The sequence below is a fragment of the Euprymna scolopes genome, chromosome 15 (assembly GCF_053919585.1).
Source record: "Euprymna scolopes isolate OS-2025 chromosome 15, ASM5391958v1, whole genome shotgun sequence".
In the NCBI taxonomy this organism is placed as follows: Eukaryota; Metazoa; Mollusca; class Cephalopoda; order Sepiida; family Sepiolidae; genus Euprymna; species Euprymna scolopes.
Window position 1 is genome coordinate 27509839 of NC_136496.1, and position 9715 is coordinate 27519553.

At 33.5% G+C, this 9715-nt stretch overlaps 1 protein-coding gene across 2 annotated transcripts in view; it reads right to left on the reverse strand.

Moving 5' to 3' along the window:
• LOC145293754 (intermembrane lipid transfer protein VPS13B-like) overlaps positions 1 to 8667 on the reverse strand; it is a 260242-nt gene extending 251575 nt beyond the window's left edge. Inside the window, exon 1 of one of the 2 annotated variants that reach the window (XM_080140245.1) lies at positions 8280 to 8667. The gene's annotated coding sequence lies outside the window, so the exon portion shown is untranslated. The remainder of the gene's footprint in view (positions 1 to 8279) is intronic. The other variant, XM_080140246.1, reaches the window with a different exon arrangement.
• Between the last annotated feature and the right edge of the window lie 1048 nt (positions 8668 to 9715).

Below are 9715 nucleotides of genomic sequence, written 5' to 3' on the forward strand. Positions count from 1 at the left end.
GCGGTATCCAAATAAATAATAATTGTCTCAGTATGAAGGTTTTCTTCCTAGATTGACTAAGGATCAATTACAGAACAGATACTCCCCAGTCCGAAGGCCAGGCAGTTCCAATAGCCTCACTTTATATGAAAAAGACAAACAAACACTGGAAACGACAGCATGGTGGGAATTTTGTTTAACTCTATCAAAAAAAAAAAAAAAAAAAAAAAAAAAAGAAGATAGAGACAATGTCCATTTGTGAATGGAAGTATGTGAAAACTTCTCGCAGAATCTAACCGACGCAAGAACCCCGATGCAAAAGGCATTTTGTGGACATACACAAATGCTTGTGCCCATTTTGCCTTTTATATATTAGACTAGTAGGGCTACCCAACGTTGCCTGGGGTCATAAATAAAATAGAAACGGTCAAAACCTGCGTGTAATATATCATAATATTAAAACTTGTATCATCTCTACCGCTCTCTATCTGTTTCTCCATTTTTCTCTCCTTCTCCATTATCGATCCGTCCTCTCTGCCTATTTCTTTTAAGCCTGTCCATTTTCCACTCGTTTTAACAAATTGAAATGCACTTACAGATCCGCGCTATTTTTTAAATCGTATTTCCAAGTTTAATTAAAATTTTATATGTTTTTTTTTATTCAATTGTAAGGTTAAAGTACAGAATAGGTACAAAACACCCTCCCCTCCCCATGTTAAGAATGGCTTTTTAAATAATAACGTTATTATTTCAGCACAGATCAATAAGTGTATGAGTACCGAAAATAATAATGACAGAACCTGTGGAAATTTTTTAAGCACATTTTAAATAAAAAATAAAATAAAACAATTAATGATGAATTTAAAACAATTTTTTTATAGTAAATTATTTTTTTAACTTTTAAAGCTAAAAAGAATTGATTTTAAAAAATTTACATTTTTTCAATGAAAATTCAACACAAAACACTTCTTTTTTTTTCTGAACAATTTTTAATATAAATTATAAAAGAACAGATATCAATTCACTTGCACATTTTGGAGGGGGGAGGGGGTAAAAAAAATCTATAAAAAAAAATTTACAGCCTTCACTGAACAGGACTTTTTTTTAATTATTAAATAAAATAGCCAAATTTGAAACCGTAAACAGATAGCCATGTCTTTTTTTGTTTTGAAAATTTTTGGAGAGGAAATGGTTTTATTGATTTTTAACTGATTAAGAGCAACTATAAAGGAAAGCAATTCATTTCTCATTAATTAATGTTTGCGATGATGATGGGTTTTTTTTTGTGACACTGAATGTCAGACAAGTAAAATATTTAAATTTAAGAAACTAATCTGAACTTCAGTTTTAAAATCACTGCTCTTCGCCAACACCTCATTTCTGCACCCCCCCCTTCTCTTAAAAATATAATGAAATCTGCATTTATTTTGATGTAGTCCTGAAAAAGCAAAGTTTCTTATCTTCCCCTCTTCTCTTAATAATATAATGAAACATATTTGTTCTAGTATATTTCTATACAATGTTGAGTTTGTTGTCATCCACTTCTATATCAAGCACATACAACCTAAGAAATGGACTATCATATTATTACACACATCTGCTCTATCTAGGGTATTGAGCACCTAACGATTCAGCATATAACACTTTCCAAAGACTAACACTGCATTATCATCCACACCAGCTGTATACAATTAAAATTAATTTCCCAGAGAAATTTTCTACCACGTTTACAAAGATTAAAATTAATGGTTATTGAAAATGCGTAAAAAGGTATTTAAATATAGATAAAAAACAAAATATTTTTGGCGGGAGATGTTTATTGAAAATCTGTAAAAAGGTATATTGGTGTATTGGAATCAGCATCGGAATCGGAAAAATTGGAGCTTTTTGGTGTATTGGAATCAGCATCAGAATCGGAAAAATTGAGCCTATTATCCGATGCCAAAACTGATTCCTTAAATTATCTTTTTTTATTTGATTTTGGTATAAGAAACATCTTCTACCGCTAAGACTAATAATAAAATAATAACTATTTATTACTTTAAACTTCTAGTAATATATAGATCACTTCCCCAACAAGTGTGTGTTTTTACGTTTGAGAAAATATATGTACGTTTAAGATGTGTTTTTATGGTAATCGGGACAAAATAACACTTTTATAATTAAACATTTAGAAATTTATAAAGAATCGGAATCGGTAACTGTATCAGAATTGGGGAAAAATATTGGAAGTGTCCCATCACTAATATAGCGGAGTTTTCAGATTAAGTTACATTGTTTAATGCGGATGACTTTCAAAACAGAAAGTTGCTTTTTTTGCACATAAAATCATGCTGGAATGCATGGAAACCAGTCGAGGACACACCTAGAGACCAACTTGGTAAGGCACTCTCTGTAAACCTTTTACTAAGAAAGAGGAAAGGACTAGAATAAAGAAATAGTGTTACGCACATATATTTACTCTCATATAAACAGTTTTGTAAAAGAAATGGAAATGTGAAATGCGATACATAAAGAACAAAGGACAGACATTAGTAACAAAGAAAGAATACATTACTGTTTCGATACACATCTGTTGCCAGAGTTGTAGATTGAGAATATATATATATATATATATATATATATATATATATATATATATATATATACTAGCAGGTCGCCTAAGTGATTAATGCAGACTTTGTATTTATTATTAATCTAGCAGGGGTACCCAGTATTGCCCGGATCTTTGGAGTGTAAAAGAAAATAAAAGTGTTCGTAGTCAGGCAGAACCTGTGACACAAAGGCGGAAAAGAAAGTGAAAAAAAAAAAAAAAAAAAAACGTGACATCTTAGCGCTATGCTACGAGGCCATAGAAAGTGAAAAGCGTTCAAACTTAGCGATGTCAATCAAAAAGTTGACTTGCTAAGTGAGCACGCAGGCGCAGAAATGAACGTTGGCTGAAGGCCAGTTCAGCTTTCCTTTGTTTGATTTATTTGTTTCCTCACGATGTTGGGGAAAACCAGCTCCCCACAAAAAGGGGAGTGTTCAAATGAATAGCAATTGTCTGATATGAGGGGTTTCCTCCACATTGATCAAAGCTGATTGATTCCTGGATGTCCCAGCAAAAAAGACTGGGAAGCCGCCTTCGCTTTCAATTAGTTTCGCTTTTATATGAAAAACAAGAACAGACACGCAAGAGGATGGAATAGCCTCCGTTGCCTTATTTAGTGCATTGTATATACGTTCAGAGATTACAGTTAGGATATCTGCAGTAGAACAGACTTGACCAAGTCCACAGTTTGTCGGATAGAAGCTTAACAGCTGTGAGATGGTGAACTAGAGCTTGATTAATTAAGGACTCAAATAATTTGGCAAAAAGAGGGAGGAAGCTAATGTGGTGATAATTTAATAGGTCAATTCTTTCACCAGAATTCTTGTAAACTGGTACGACAGAAGCAGTTTTCCAGCAGTCAGGAAAAGAAGATTTATTAAGGCATTTGTTGAAAAGTTTGAAGAGAATTAGAGGAACCTCAGCGGCGCATTTTTTAATAGTACAGACGGGATGAGATAAGTCGAAGTTACTCGATCTGAGCGCGACAGATGACGGGAAGGACCGGAAATGGTCAACAACTAATTTTCTGGATATTAAGACATTTTTTTTACAATGTATTACTTAATGAATTTCAGTGGTCATCACCATTCTTAACATGGGGAGGGAGGTGTAACAATTTGTGCTTTTTTGTAATAAGGCTTGCCTGGCCATTTCTGGTTATTCCCGTCATCTGCCAGGCACACCCAAGTAACATTGTGGAAATCGCAAGTTGATAAATGCAGAAGCACCCTTTTGGTTATAAAATTGTTAGGTGAAACTACAGAATAGTTACAAAAACTCACTCCATGTTAAGAAAAGGTTTCTAAATAATAGCAGGCGCGTATATTCAAATTGGCACGTATGGCAGCAATTAAAAGTAAAGAAACACAGTTTGCATAATATACGTACCAGTCCCAGAACGAAGATGTCATATTCCAAAAATTACATAATTTGATATTCAAGAAAATATAACTTTACAACTAAGTGCATCATAGCATTTTCAACCCTCAATTGTCACTATCCAGCTCCCCTACTCCCCGGGGAGTTGGTCCCCATTTCCCCTTCACTCCTCACTTTAAAAATCGGCTTTGTGCCTAATTTGCTCAGTGGGGTAAAAAATAATTACCTCAAAGTGTAGTATCTGTTCTTCAGATGCTGCACTTCAATTTCTTGTTCTCTGTCAGTGGAGGAGAAATCCTTCAGGACTGAGACAATTTTTATTTTTGTTCCTTTTCTCCACGTTAAAAAACGACCCTGGTGTCTAACTCTGTCCCATGGGGAGGCATTGTAAATAGGAACACCGAAACACTCCTATGCCTGACTTGAAGCTAAGTCCTACTCAAATTCTATTACACTGGCAGCTTCATGATGGAATCCCGTCTCATCTTCAGCACTATCAGTGGCACAAAGACTGGGACAGAGGATAGCGAGGCATCCTTTGGAAAGCGCAGTGAAGAATTGTTGAAGCAGTATTATTAAAAAGTGCACAAGCTTCAGCTGTTACTGTTAGGGTCAAATGTCCTGTTACAAGATAAAGACAGGCGTGGTCGCATTGTGGAAGTGTTACCCAATCGTCAGTACAGAGTGAAAATGTTCCACTCTGGTCAAGTCACACTCCGCAACAGGCGTTTTCTGAGGTTGATGCTGCCAAATGCAGTCACCGGTCATCAAATCATCCCATCAGTTGGCAATCCCAGTACTGCTCTTATCTCTCCACCAACTCATGCTCCCGTGCCTGTTGATTCTTCCCCTTCTAGCCCACTCAGCAATGATACCACTGTGTCCGATGATTCTGCACCTGATTGTATGGCTCACCCTGATCTACATGGTCGTCATCCTTTGCCTGATGCTGACGTTCAGTCTCGAAAGACAAAGGACACCTCCTGTAGGGGCAGCTGCACATGTAATTGTGAGGTAAGATTTGTGCAATCTCTAACCACACTTCTCCTGAGTCAGCATTAAGTCCAGTGGACAGGGGAAATCCAGGACGACTGGAAACAATGCCAAGATAAGCACGTACAGCCTCCGGAAGTCCCAAATAGTCGCCCATTTAGTACTGACCAACTTCAATGTTGCTTAATTTCGGTGATTCGGCAGGAACCGGTGTGTCAACGTGATTATGCCGTATAACTTTGACTATCTGTCACAGATACTATTGTTGAGGATGATCGACCCACTATGGGGAAGAAGATGAGCCGAGCATTGAGAAACTTGCTACAGTTCAACAACCCCGGTTTGAAAGAACAAACTTGATTTGAATGAATCCACATGGATTGTTCTGGAGTGGGAAGAAAGAGATGAACAGTGTACTCCTCTTTGCTTTTTGTTTATTTACATGATTATTTATATGTTGTTTATTTACATGTTTATTTATATGTTGTTTATTTATATGTTTATTTATATGTTGTTTATTTATATGTTTATTTATATGTTGTTTATTTATATGTTGTTTATTTACATGATTATTTATATGTTCTTTATTTATATGTTTATTTATTTATATGTTGTTTATTTATATGTTGTTTATTTACATGTTGTTTATTTATATGTTGTTTATTTACATGTTTATTTATATGTTGTTTATTTACATGTTTATTTATTGTTTATTTATATGCTGTTTATATCTGTTTATTTATATGCTGTTTATTTACATGTTTATTTATATGCTGTTTATTTACATGTTTATTTACATGATTGTTTATTTCTGTTTATTTATATGTTGTTTATATGTTTATTTATGTTTATTTATATGTTGTTTATTTACATGTTTATTTATATGTTTATATTATGTTTATTTATGTTTATTTATATGTTGTTTATGTACATGCTTATTTATATGTTTATTTACATGTTGTTTATTAACATGTTTATATGTTGTGTACGTTTATTTATATGTTGTTTATTTATATGTTGTTTATTTACATGTTGTTTATATTATGTTTATATGTTGTTTATTTATGTTTATTTATATGTTGTTTATTTACATGTTTATTCATGTTGTTTATTTATATGTTTATATTATATGTTTATATGTTGTTTATTTATGTTTATTTATATGTTTATTTATATGTTGTTTATTTATTTACATGTTTATTTATATGTTGTTTATATGTTTATTTATGCTTATTTATATGTTGTTTATTTATGTTTATTTATATGCTGTTTATGTTTATTTATGTTTATATGTTGTTTATTTATATAGTTATTTATATGTTGTTTACTTATATGTTTGTTTATTTATGTTTATTTATATGTTGTTTATTTATATGTTTATTTATATGTTTGTTTATTTATATGTTTGTTTATTTATGTTTATTTATATGTTGGTCATTCTATTTCAGCAACTGACTAGCCTTTAGCTATTCATCAATCTCCATTTGATTATACATCATACAGACTTTTCAGTATTTTCTTACTTTTAATTGCTGCTATAAGTGTCAATTTGAATAAGCACCTAATAATGTTATTGTTTACTTGCTTCCCCATGAGGGCTGAGTTGGATACAAGGTCGGTTTTTAATGTGGGAAAATCCAGCTCCCCAAAATAGGGCACTCGGGATAGGAACAAAAATTTAAATTGTCTCAGTCATGAAGGATTTCTCCTTCACTGACCGAGAACAGAAAAGGTGAAGTGTATCACTAGAACAGATACTACACTGTGATCTTGTTCCGAAAGCCCACTTAATAATGTTATACCTCTGCATAAGTACCCAAATTTTATTAAAATAAAGAAATAATCAGAGTAAAAAATATTTGGCGCTTGCTGGGAGAAAGGTGACAGATCGATTTCTTTAAACATGTCATTTTAAGCAAAATCAATATACTTACTTAATTGTCATGTCGGACATAGTAATATATCCAAGAGTAAAACATAATTTATAGTTAAAAGTAATTTTTGGGGAAAATTGCATTTTTCGTAGATGTTGGGAAGTAGTCGGTGAAGAATTCACACATAAGGGACATAATTCAGAAAGCATATTTTAGATTAGATTGTAATGGCGTTCAACTTCTGACGCCTATAATGGTAATTTTGTTTTCTAAATTCACAATAGCAGTTGTTCTATTTTATGAATTTTCGTAATTTTTGGATATATTACTATTTTCGACATGACAAATAATATTGATTTTGTTTAAAATGGCATATTAAAAAAATCGATCTGTAAGGGTAAAAAATAATGACATATTTCATATAAATGTTTTTTTTTTTATCAATGAGCACGTCCAACCTCCAAGGGGTTGGTATTCCGAGAGCCGTCTTAATATGGGGAGGTTGAAAATAAAATGCCTTTCGGAATAAACACCTCCCCAACCTCCACATGTTAAGAACGGCTTTCGGTTGGACAACCAGTGCAAGCAGCTGGGCAAATTTTTTTTTTTCTTTTTTTTTTTTTTGAAGTAAAAATATTTATTTTCTTTGGTTATATTCAAGTTTTTTTCACCCCGTGTGTACAAAGGCTTTTTGCGCGGAGTCGTCGGCTGCAAACTGAAACGAGTTCTCTCTTTCAAATTTTTTGTTTTTCCTAAATTTTTTTTAAATTATCAAACGAACAAAAAAAAAAAATTGTGGTTATAATCGTTTTAGGTTTGCTTATTTTAAAAAATACAATTCTAAAAATGAAAAAAAAAAAGTTTCATTTTGCAGCCGACAACTCCGCACAAAAGCCTTTGTAAACGCAGGGTAAAGAAACTTGGATATAACCTTTTATTTGTTTACAAAACAAACCATTTTTTTTTTTTTTCATGATTTCCAAAAATATACGCACGCTTGCGCGTACAACAATGGCCATCACCTTTAACGAGGAATTACATTGCCTTATATCTGGAAAACAACTTATTTGCGGAAAATTTAAATGCGCTATTCGTTTTCAGCATAGCCGAAAACCGTCCAAGTCGTCATTTTAAAGGAAAATGTTAAGGTGGAAACCAAGTGTAGAATACGGATCGTGCTGAAATAATAAGCTTTTTTTTTTAACATGGATAGAGAGGGTTTTTAACTAATCTGTACTTTCACCTAACAATTTTAATAAACAAAAGATACCGTAATAATTGAATTTGATGTGAAAATCATACATAAAAGATAGACGATCCCCAAACTGCATAAATACCGACCATTTTATTTTTTTCTATTCAAAAACTAAGATATGATCCTACGTAAAATAAAACGAACAAAAACTGAATTCTATTCGAAATAAACTTATATAAGTTTCAAATTCGTAACGGCAACTTACCTGCTTGTATTTGTGTCGGTAATTTCATAACGAAGCTCCAACATGATCAACTATCCAAAATAAATAAAGGTGATTGTTCTTCCATCTTTCGTTCTTGCCAACTCACACGGCGGTGAAAAACGAGTTTCTATCAACCAAACAAAAATAAACTGCAGACGACGTTTCACATTTTTCCCCCCTAAATTACATACCTTCCTTATAATCTTTAAAGAATTAAATTTATCCTAATAACTCTGGATATATATAAATCCTTTTTTTTAAATTTATTTATTTTATCTTGTTTCTAATTAAGAATTAATCTTACTTAATCAAGAAGAAGAAAAGAGCGGATTTAAATTCATATCAAAAAACAGCTTTCCGGAATCTTACGCGGTTTTGAGTTCAGAGTTATTTCCCTTGATTATCGGATGATTTAAATAAAAAAAAAAAAAAAACGGTGACACCCGAAAATGAAACCCGACATATTTTATTTCCACACAAAACATAAAGGTAAAGAGAAGCATTGTTTCAACTACAAGAGACAATGGACACTCTCTGTAAGGATGCCTGTTAGCGAAACAAGAGATACACAATAAATAACCGCGCTCCACCTGCTACAGTTGAGAAAGACAGTTCTATAAACGCCTCTGTTCGGTACCTTTTTTTTTACTAGAATATTGCCATTTATCAAACCTCAAAAAGCACTCGGGAATAAAAGTTAATTGAATGTAAAGTGGACGGTAAGACAGCACCATGGTGATTGGGAAGAATCTGATTATTTAAGATGGCTGCTCAATAAGAATGTGTTTACATTGGACTTGAAAACATTGAGACTGCCAGTTTACCAGATCGCCACTCCCATGTTCATGAACAAAAATCATGCTGTCGGCTGAACGACGACACTCCCGGAAATTACACCACCACCATCACATGTGCTAAAAGTAGCAACAACTATTTCGTCGACAAAATACACAAAATTCAATTTTTTCACAATAAAACAAAATAACAGACTTTTTATTTTGGAGCAAAGAATAAGAGACATTTTTCTTGTCATACACATACGCGAGCATAAACATATGCGCGCACATACACACACGTAGATATATTCACGTTCACGTACATACACTTACATTCACGTGCATGCACACACACGCTAACGTACACACACGTACGCACACATGGGCAACGTCACTTCCCCTTTGAAGGAAATCCACACATGCGCAAAAGACCACCGGAAACAACTATAAAAGCAAGAGACCTGAGTTGTTTCCTCCTTTTCGACTCAGCTCCTGAGCTGAGCAGTCGACGAACCCTCCGCTCCCTTTTGGGACGCACGTGCCCGCGCGCCTCACGTCACCTGCTACTATGTGTGGGGCAAGAGTCAACAGACAACACCTTACATGCTTTCTATCTCCATGGCCTGAATTGACTTTCTCACTCTCTCTCTCTCTGCAACA